This window comes from Lynx canadensis, chromosome B2 (genome assembly GCF_007474595.2).
Source record: "Lynx canadensis isolate LIC74 chromosome B2, mLynCan4.pri.v2, whole genome shotgun sequence".
In the NCBI taxonomy this organism is placed as follows: domain Eukaryota; kingdom Metazoa; phylum Chordata; class Mammalia; order Carnivora; family Felidae; genus Lynx; species Lynx canadensis.
This window is the reverse complement of record NC_044307.1, coordinates 53,841,661-53,851,955: the sequence shown is the minus strand read 5'-3', so window position 1 is coordinate 53,851,955 and position 10,295 is coordinate 53,841,661. Positions and strand designations below refer to the sequence as shown.

The 10,295-nt window shown below is 39.4% G+C and overlaps 1 protein-coding gene across 1 annotated transcript in view; it reads left to right on the top strand.

The window, feature by feature from the left end:
• Positions 1-235: 235 nt before the first annotated feature.
• Positions 236-10,295, top strand: part of COL21A1 (collagen type XXI alpha 1 chain) — a 174,300-nt gene continuing 164,240 nt past the window's right edge. Inside the window, exon 1 of the mRNA XM_030315738.1 lies at positions 236-396. The gene's annotated coding sequence lies outside the window, so the exon portion shown is untranslated. The remainder of the gene's footprint in view (positions 397-10,295) is intronic.

Sequence of the window (10,295 nt, the reverse complement as noted above, 5' to 3'; positions counted from 1 at the left end):
CCCGCTTCCCGGGGAGTCCCTCAGTCCGCCCCTCCAGTCGTCTACTTTCTGGTCCTGGCAGGATTTTAACTGAGCGTGTTTCTACCAGGGTTCCACTAGTTTGGAGATCGCGATCCAAAACCCACCCTCTGGCCTTGCCCACCGGAAAGGGGGCGGGTGGGAAGCGCGAACCTTATCTCCCGGGCTCCGCCTCCAGGGGGCTGAGAGCAGGCTTCACAGCCGCGGCGCTCGGCACTGGTCGCTGCGGGGAGACGGGGCTCGGGGCGGAGGGCAGCAAGCCCGCTTCGGCCCAGATTCTGCCCCGGTTGGGGCAGGTCACTCCCTGGGACGCCCCCGAACCCTTGGTGCAACACGCAGCTGGTTGCGACGCCACCCCGACCCTGGACGCTGCGCCAGGTAAGGTGACACTGCCTTCTCCCCTCTCCCTGCTGGCCCTCCAGGGGGGCTGCAGCCTGACGTTTTGGTTGGCCTGAGGGTACAGTTTCTCCCTGCGCTGAAACGTTTGGTGAACTGAGAGGTAAGTCCCGCACCCAGGCTGGAGGCTGGGATGTCAGGGTTTGTCTTGCAAAGTTACTGAGTGCTAACGGATCACGGGAGGTTCGCTGGGTGCTGATTTCTGCCTCGAGGTGTTTGGCCCCGAGAACGAATGCTGTGCGGTGAGGTACCCCCTAAGCCCAACGTCCCCCTTGGAAGAGGCGGTGGCGTCCACACGTGGCGCGCCGGGAGCGTGGGTGAACGCGCAGGACGCTGCCCAGAGGCTCTTGAAGATTCCTGCGCTGTACGCGCGCGTGGGGGAGCTTCACAAACTTGGTGCTTGAGCAAGACCCCAGGCCAATTAAATCAGACTGTCTAGGAGTGGGGCTTGGGGCGTCCACATTAAAAAAACAAAAAACAAAAAACAAAAAACAAAGCAAAACAAACAAAAAAAACCCCAACTCTTTTCAGGTGATTTCCACGTGGAATAGTTTGGAAACCAGTGAGTTAAAGCAGTGGTTCTCAAAGTGTAATCTCTGGCCAGCAGCAGGAGCCTCACCTGGGAACTTGAAGGGACACTTTAGGGCACAGACTGAAACTCTCAAAGTAGGGCCTAGCTCTCTGTGTTATTTGAGTTCCTCCAGGTGATGCTAGCATTTGCTTGCTTTTGAAAACTATTGGGTTGGATCTCAGTTAAGGGCAAACACCTGCAGATTCCCCTCCACAGAAGGAGAAGGAAACCATACTTTTCGGAAAATCCGAGGTATGCATTGGTAGGGTTTTACCCATATTGAAAAAAAAAAATCATACTGGGAACTTTGGAGGATCCTATAAAGGGTATAGAGACTTAGCTATCATCTTGAGCAATTTTGACATAGTGGAATTTGCATACTTTAGGGGAGAATAGGAATTTTATATTCTTAGAGTTGAAATGAAGCCAAAGAAGAAATGTACATAGGAGTTTTCTAGTTGTAATAACATGAATCTTTGGCTCCCAGCGACAAGATTCCAGATCATCCCTGTCATCAGTGTACATTACAGGACTTTTTTTTTTTTTTTTTAAAGCAGTTGGAGGTTTAAGGAATTTATGCCAGTTCTCCAGAGTGAAAGGGAATTCAGCATTGCAGGTCTCTGGATTATCTGAAGTGGTTCCTTTTTTCTTTTAGTAGAGATCTGAGATTTCAAAATTTTGGCTGAAAAGATTCCAGCTGTTTCTAAGTCATTAGTACAGAAATAGAATGACTTTGCAAATAAGCTTAAATGGATTAGAAAATCTGACATTGGAATAAAAAGCTAGAATAGGCATGACTCCAGCCCCAGCACATGTGTGGTGTGGTGAACACAGTGCTAACTGTAGCAAGACATCCTGTACAGAGAACGTTTATTTTCCAAGCTGGTATTTGCTGTGCGAGTTTGTGACTGTAGTATATAGGCTTGCTAAGGGACAGGTACCGAGCTTGTGTTTAGAGAACTGGGGAAAATACAGGTAGTGGTTACGAACAGGAGGCTTTGAGGCTCAAGTCTCAGGTTCAAAATGTGCTCTTCTGCTTCCCTGTGCTCTGGGAGGGTTGCATAACTTTTCTGAGCCTCACTTTCCTCATCTGTAAAATGGGGACTGTGGTAGTACAATAATGCATACTTTTAATTCTCACATTGTTGTCAAAGTTAAATGAAATAATACTGAAGTGTTTAAAATAGTAAATATTTGTTAGCTTGAAATACACACACGACACTCAAACTAAGAAAAAACCTAATCCCCAAATACTTTTTGAAATGAAAAATATGTTGATAATGTAATTAGATGTTGTATTCACATGTCAACCTAACCCTTAGAATTTACAGTATTTGCTTTTTACCAGAATGTGAACACAGGGATATTTTCAAATTATTTTTGTAATATTATTGCATGTTTTTCATGGAACTTTCTAGAATTTTTTTTTTTTTTTACTTGATTAGCTTCAAATCAACTAGTCTTTATTCACTATCTGTGGTGAAGTATCTCAACATCTGGTGGATTTTATAATCTATTAACATTCACATTTAAATAGTCTTGAACTCTGGCCCTCCACAGTATCATTCCTTACAAAAGAAAATTCAGATGGTAAAAGAGCATCTAAAAGTGGCATGCTGTGGCATTCAAGAGAACCAGTTGAGAAGTACCATCTGGTGTTTCTTAAGTATTTAAAAAACTTTTTTTTAATGTTTATTTTTGAGATAGAGCGTGAGTGGGGGAGGGGCAGAGAGAAAGGAAGACCGAATCTGAAGCAGACTCCAGACTCTGAGCTGTCAGCACAGAGCCCAACACGGGGCTTGAACTCCATGAACTGTGAGATCGTGACCTGAGCCGAAGTTGGACTCTCAACTGACTGAGCCACCCAGGCGCCCCTGGTGTTTAAGTACTTGTGAGTGAGAATAGAATGAAACCTTATCCAGTTACATCAAGGTTTGTTCAAGACAATATCAGGGAAAGCAAAATGAGGACACAGCAAGGACAGGCCTAAACTGGCAAAAAGGGTAGGTGAGGTAATTTAAGAATCCTTTTCCTCCTGAACTGCAATAACTTCAGAATGCTTCAAACCACATACACAAAAAGCAATTCTTTGCTGGGTATTTGATTGGAACTGATCTGGACCAAAAAGTTCTCATGAAAAAATAGGGTATCAATTCCAAAAAGGATGCCAGATTATTCTGTACCTGGAAATTAATCTTGATTATCCTTTGATTTCAGGGATAAAGCGAATATTAGATTTTGAACTTAAAGTGCCTTTATCTTGCATCTTTGAATGCAAGAGGTTATACTATTACTGTGTCTAATGAGCTTTCTTTGTGACCTTAAAGGTACTTATGGGCAAGTTGCACCTTTTGCGCTCATTCTCAGCTCTTAGAAGTCCCCTTGTGACTTTTGAGTCAGCTCTGTGGCTAGGCCTTTCCTGTTCTTTTAGCCCTTAGAAGTGGCTCTGAAGGTGTGGATGATAACCCTTGGGGTGGCTCTGAGGGTGTGGCCAGCGTCTGCTTTATTACTCCACCCTCACACCTAACTAACAATACCTGCCTATTACGAATCTTACGTTTCTTCTGGAAGACTAAACTCTAATGGAGGTTCCAGCACATAAGCATCTTAGTAACTCCTTCATTTGCGAAATCAGGTCTTTATTAGGATACTTTTGAAATTACAATTGAATGTTATCAAATTGAATATAATTAGAACTTAATGTTGGTAAATGTCATTACAATTTCATAGAAGTACAGTGTTCTGTTTCACTCATTATGAGATGAGAAGTAGCTGTGGGGGTGGGAGGAGAGATCAGAAGCACATCTCTTGATGGGGAAAATGAAGGGCATGTGGAAGAAAATTCAAACTTCCAGTAATCAAATTATGTGTTCTGGATAATTTATCTGAAGAACCAAGAGAGCCTGTGATGTCGCAATTTGCAGTGACAGGATGTGGCAGCACTGCTTGTGGTAAGTGGCCAATTAGGAATGATCAATGCTGCAATGCCCCCACGGTGATTTTAGGATTCTCAACTTTTAGGCATAAGGACTGGAGCAGAGATCCTCTTTGAGAGGCTAGCTTAATTGCATTTGATTTACATAACCTGGCTCACTTAGAGAAGGGTTTTGATGAGAGTTACCTGGCATTCATTTACTTGGTTTCAGGGGCCTATTTTGTTCCAAAGTGGTTGGTTTTACTATGAAGGCCAATCTTGAAAGTCTTGTGAGTAAAACACATCACTGGAATGGATCTATGTTTTACTTTGTATTTATTATCTTTGGATTATATTTCTTAGCATGCAGTAGTAATTCTTTAGCTAGATTCATTATCATTTTTGTGAGAAACAAAGGAGGAATGTTTATTCCTGGCACGTGATCCGGTCTCACTCAGAGAATCAGACATGGAGGCCGAGTTCCCTAACTTTCTTCTCCATCTTATGGTTGAGGACACTGTTCGGCCATGCTGCCTAGCCACTTATTAGTTGTTTGAACTTGGGTAAGTTATATACCTTTATTTTTTGCATCTGTTTCCTCATTAGTAAAATTGGGGAAACACTACCTCCCTCAGCAGGGTTGTATGGAGTAAATGAGCTAGCATGTATAAACCTGACTCTTAGTAAATGCTTAATAAGAATTTACCGTTATTTTATCTTGGCATTAATGAATGGTTTAAGTGGCAGCTCTCTTTTCTGTTTTTACCTCTGAAAATTGGATCCTAAGAAAAAAATAGTATAGGTTATGTTCATGTGATGGCTTTTCTGTATTAAATAGTGGGGGAATTTGTTTCATAATAAGTGAAGTACTTCAAGTTTCTCAGAAAATAATACAACATTTTGAATACCATTTCTAAAAGTTCCCAGATGCTTTTGCTGCTGGCCAAAGACCACACTTTGAGAATCCTTGCTTTAACCCACTGGTTCCCAGGCTTGACTGCACGTTGGTATCACCTGAGGAGATTTTTTTAGAATTTTGGTGCCCAAGCTGATTTAAAAAATAATCAGTTGGGTTAATGTACTGTGAAAAGGAGTAATCATGTTCTTAACATGTTCTGTAACATCACATATTAATATCCGTGGGATTCCCAGGTACTCAGAATTTTTAGAAGCTAAAGGGTATTATAATTTTTGTAATATAAAGAGGAAACGGAGGCTTGGAGGCATCATTCTTGGTGAAAGGCTCATGTATAGCACTGGATAACAAATCAGATTTCCTGTGTTCTACTCAGTACATTTTTCATTCAACTACTTTGCCTTCTGAAAAGTCAGATGATGTGTCAAAGGCACATAATCCAAGATCGAGAATGCTTTTGGAATGCTACAGATCTACCCATCCCACTTAACCAGTTTGCGTTCAGAGTTATTTATTCAAAAGATTTTCTTAATGAAAACCACAGAAAACAATATGTCCACAATGCCAAGCTAATAAATTTATAGCTGTCAGTTGGGGAAAGGATTTTTTTCCTACTAGGTTTGTCTTTTCTAATGATTCAATTTAGTTTTTTCTCTTTGTTGTTTCTTTGGCATTTTGGTTTTTCTAATGAAAAAACTCAGAGATATCTTTGAAAATTTCAGGAAACGTTGACAATTTTCTCAAGTCCAAGTTTAGTGACCTTCTGGGAATCCTGCCAGTTGCTTGTGTTTGATTCAGTGTTTAGTTTTTGTTTTGATTTGTGTGTGTTGTTTTGATCTAGGTCAATTCAGCCATGATTGCAAAGTTATGCTATTTGTTAACTGTTTTTAGAGTTATCGGTGGCAAGAAGAAAAGATAAAGGACCAACAATTTTTTTTTAAATCCAAAGTAAAAGGAAGTTCTAGTGAAGTTTGAGCTTTTAGAAAGTTGTTCTAAAAATATTCTTTGGAAATTTAGTTTTTAAATGTTTTATTACACTGTTGGGGCAAATATAAACACCAGAATGTAGGTGTCATATTGTTATAACTTTCAAATCCATAGATGATTCAATGATTGAAACAACTTTTGAAATACTTTCAAAAATACAAAATCCTATTATATATGTATTTTGCTACTTTATTAGGAAGAGAATTTGATTCCACTTTGTGGGATATGTCTAGGCCTGTGTTTTCCAGTAGTATCCAGAATTAAATAGAATATTAAGACAGGAACATTCTTTGTAAGTGTTCAGCCAGTCATCAAATAATGATCAAGCGCTCACCCTGTGCTTGGCTATCCTAGGGGGATTCTTAGAAGTTGCTAAGTTCAGTTTAGTAAATCTATAAATAGCCAATTGGCAGTTTTCTTTCTTTCTCTTTCTTTCTTTCTTTCTTTCTTTCTTTCTTTCTTTCTTTCTTTCTTTCTTTCTTTCTTTCTTTCATGGGAAACTCCCTTCAATTTATTATATAAAAATAACATTTTGTAAATTTCTATAAGTGAAAAAAATGCATAATACAAAAATAGTTCTGATTTAAATTTAGAATTATCAGTCACTGCCTGATGTGTCACTTAGTTTCTTCAACCATTTTTGACTGACACTTGACATGCTACCATGTATCAATCTTTAGAAAGGGTTGAATATGATTTGAAGGGTTTCTTGGCAAGAAGAGAGAGTTGATTCTAGAGAGAGGCACTGTGGAGAAGATTAACACCTAGGGTCCTGAGAATGTATGCACTTCACCACTTTCTGGAGAAATTTCCCTTTGCCTTGGGCAGTCTGCCTTTTCTCCGTTTTATAGCTCCTTTGACAGTTCTGCTGTTCAAAACACTTGTGAGCTAGCACCTTTGGACTAAGGTTTGAAATGAGAAAGAGTGAAATAAAAACTGGGGGAAGCAGGGATGACACGGTCACTGTCTTCACTAGAATGGTATAGGTAGAGTTCCTACTAGGGTTTCTTTGGAATGAGGAGGGAGCAGGGGTGAAAAGAAGAGGCAGGGTTCATATTCTTGCAGGGAATTAGAGGCACCTGGAACCTAATGCAAAGTCTGTCTATTTAATGGAAGCAAGCAGGTGAGTAGTGTGTAGTGGGCCAAGTAGGTACCTACTGTCTAAGTTATGTGTCATTTCTATACTGCCATTTAAACAGTAATAGTAATACTTACATGTCAAATACTAAATCAATAAATGCTCTTACTATTCCCAGGAAGGCCCTAGACTAGGAAACGGGAAACCTGGACTCTCATCCCAGCCTGCCACCAACTCCCTGAAAGCTAGTAGCTTGGAAGAGCCTACAGTAAGGGACAGCTGGGCAGGTGTGATTGTAAAGTCTTTCATTTCGCTCTTTGTATGTTTTTACATACCGAAACACCGTTTGAGGCCATCATGGGGCATGTAAAGAATTTCAGCGTAGGACATCTATATATAGAGTTTAAGTTAACGTGGGATAGAATCCTTTAGGAAATTAGTCTACTGGGAAATGTAGAATGCATTTCTAAAATTTTTATGAACATGCTTTTTCAGTGTTCACTGAAGATGGACAACAGTGGACGAGGAATAATGAGATAACAGATCTTTTTATTTCAAGAAAATTGTAAATGCCTTTTCATGATGGCTAAACAAAATTTTCTTCGGCCTCCTTGTGGGGATTATATTTAAAGAAATTGGTCTTGTCAACACTTGAAAACATTTTTTTTCCTGATTCTGAATTATGGGTTTGTGGGGGAAATCAGGTTTATATGAGTAATGAAATTATATTTTTGAGCTCTGAATTGCCTGTTTCTCAAAACATTAACAGTTGCGTTTGGTTGGTAGAATGGTATTTTCTTTCTGCTTTTCTGTGTTTTGTCTATTTTTTAATATACGTGTGTTACTTTTATAATGCAAAAATGAATGCCTAATGACTTATAGATGGAAACACTTGAAATTGTAATTTGGAATTCTCACACAAATGAGAGATGATATTACAGTGTGATTAGTTTATGTTCTTGTAATTCATAAAGTACATATTGTGCCACATATGCTTTTAAAAACAAGACACAGACAGTAAAGCATGGCTTTACTACGAATTACAGATGGTAAATCATGGCTAAAATGACAAAGAATGTTTTTGTAACAGCAGAATATCAGTTTATTACTCCTTGTGAAGGACCAAAGAATATTCTGTGTTCTAAGATGTTGAGGGCATGTAAGATAATAGCTGAGATCATGGGTGTTGTGTAGTCGTGTCCCTGACACCTAGCACCTGTGTGACCTTGTGCTTGGTATTTAACTTTGTAAAGCTTAATTTGCCCTTCTGTCAAGTCAGGAGCATAGAACCTACTTCCTAGTGTGGTCAGGAGGGTTAAATGGAATAATTCAAATAAACACCTCAGCATAGTGCCTGGCAGATAAAAAGTACTCAAGTTAGCTCAAATTTGTTATACTAAGTATAGTATTCTCCCTGCTTCTCAGCTTTATCACACTTGGGACTTGGATATCTATCCTTTGGAAAACATGTTACTAATTTGGATGAAAATATCCTCTGTACAACTTGGGTCATGAAGAGGCACATGTAGATTTTTGCCATTGTCCATGTTGGGATGGGGGAGAGGAAAGTGTGGACGCAGGGGATGGAGTCTCCTGAAGTTGGCAGTGCACTAGCAGCAGTAACAGAGGCCTTTGAGAGCAACACCTTTTGACTGTGAGTATTGATCTAGAGTCTGCAAGACTGTCCTTTGCTAGATGGCACAGTCCCAGAAGGTCACTATGGTGGTTTCATGGGATTGAGGGTATCCTCAAGTCTTGTTTGCAGTTAGAGGTGGTTTGTGACGAGCTCCTGGATTTAGCAATTACAGAGATCTCTTTGGTCAGGGCCATAGATAGCCCATTATCACAGCTTTGTGAAAATTAGAAGACAGCCATTTCAATGGGCAGGTGTAGCCCTGGATTTGAGTATCCATTTGCTTTGTCAGCCAGGTGCCTTTGTACTGTTGCAGCCTGGATTTCAGTGCATTTGTATAGGAAATGCATTAATCCATCCACACGGGAAATATATTTTTTACTTCTTTCTGTAGTTTAAACTAGATCTTATTGATGTAGCAATAAATGAGACACGATCCCTGTCCTCAAAGACTTGTATTCTCTTAGCAAATTTCCCCATGGATGCTTTGGACATCACATCACAAAGCCCCTCACCCTGTTTTATTGCTGCTTACAGTAGGGTCCTTTAAGAAGGTTGTTTTATTTGCATTCATGTATTAATTGCCCCCACTAGACCTGTTAGTCTGAATGTTTACTATTAGCATCTGTAGTTGGATCTATGTTCTCAGAACCGTGGTGAGTTCTACATATATGATATACATAGGTTTCTACAAAGTATTTGGACTTAATAGTCTATTAGATGAAAAACCAAACCAAAAAAAAAAAAAAAGCCCAGAAAACAAAACAAAAAAAAACCCATGATTAATTGAATTCAACTGACTGAGGCCTGACAGAGGAAAGTTAGGGAGGCACTGGGAGATCAGAATCAATTATTTTTAGGCTATACATGTCAGAACCCTGGAAGAAAATGTGAATATTTTTGATCTTTTTTTTTCAATATATGAAGTTTATTGTCAAATTTGTTTCCATACAACACCCAGTGCTCATCCCAACAGGTGCCCTCCTCAATACCCATCACCCACCCACCCCTCCCTCCCACCCCCCGTCAATCCTCAGTTTGTTCTCAGTTTTGAAGAGTCTCTTATGCTTTGGCTCTCTTCCACTCTAACCTCTTTTTTTTTTGAAAATGTGAATATTTTTGATCTTTAATTCATTTTAAATCAATTAAATGAATGGCCAGTTACCGATATAGAATAGTTAAAGCCATTTTGTGCATCTGTGTTTCCTTAACTATACCTCTAAATATTTTTAATTTTTAGCTGGGTAGTGTAATTTCACATTGGACAATTTTTGGCCAGACGTATTACATTGTTAAATACTAAGTTTGAGTAATGCAATCAGTTTGTGCATTTAAACATTTTGGATATGGCTGCCAAGCTGAATCTGAAATTTCCCTTCTAGTAACCTGCCATGTTTCTGAACTTTGAGCCTAAAGCAGCCTAAGTAAGACTAGAGAAACAAAGATAATTTTACATTTTCAAAATTATTTAAGTACTAATGACTTAAAAAATAAATGTGTGTACACTTTCTACTTCATCCTGTCTTCCAGTTTATCTTCAAAGATGAGCATTTATCATCAAGTGAACTGTAGGAGAAAGTTTTTACTGTTTCATTGTTTTTGTACTTCGAATTCTTAGAAAGGCTGGTCTAGCCAGTATCCTAAGGGATCCACTTATATACTGTACTGTTTCCAGACCTTAGTGATGAGGACATGTAGCCTTGCTTCTCTTGAGTGCAAGACTTTGCTAATCTTTATTACTCTAGACTCTAAAGAACTATATGTTTTGATTTTTCTCTCTTA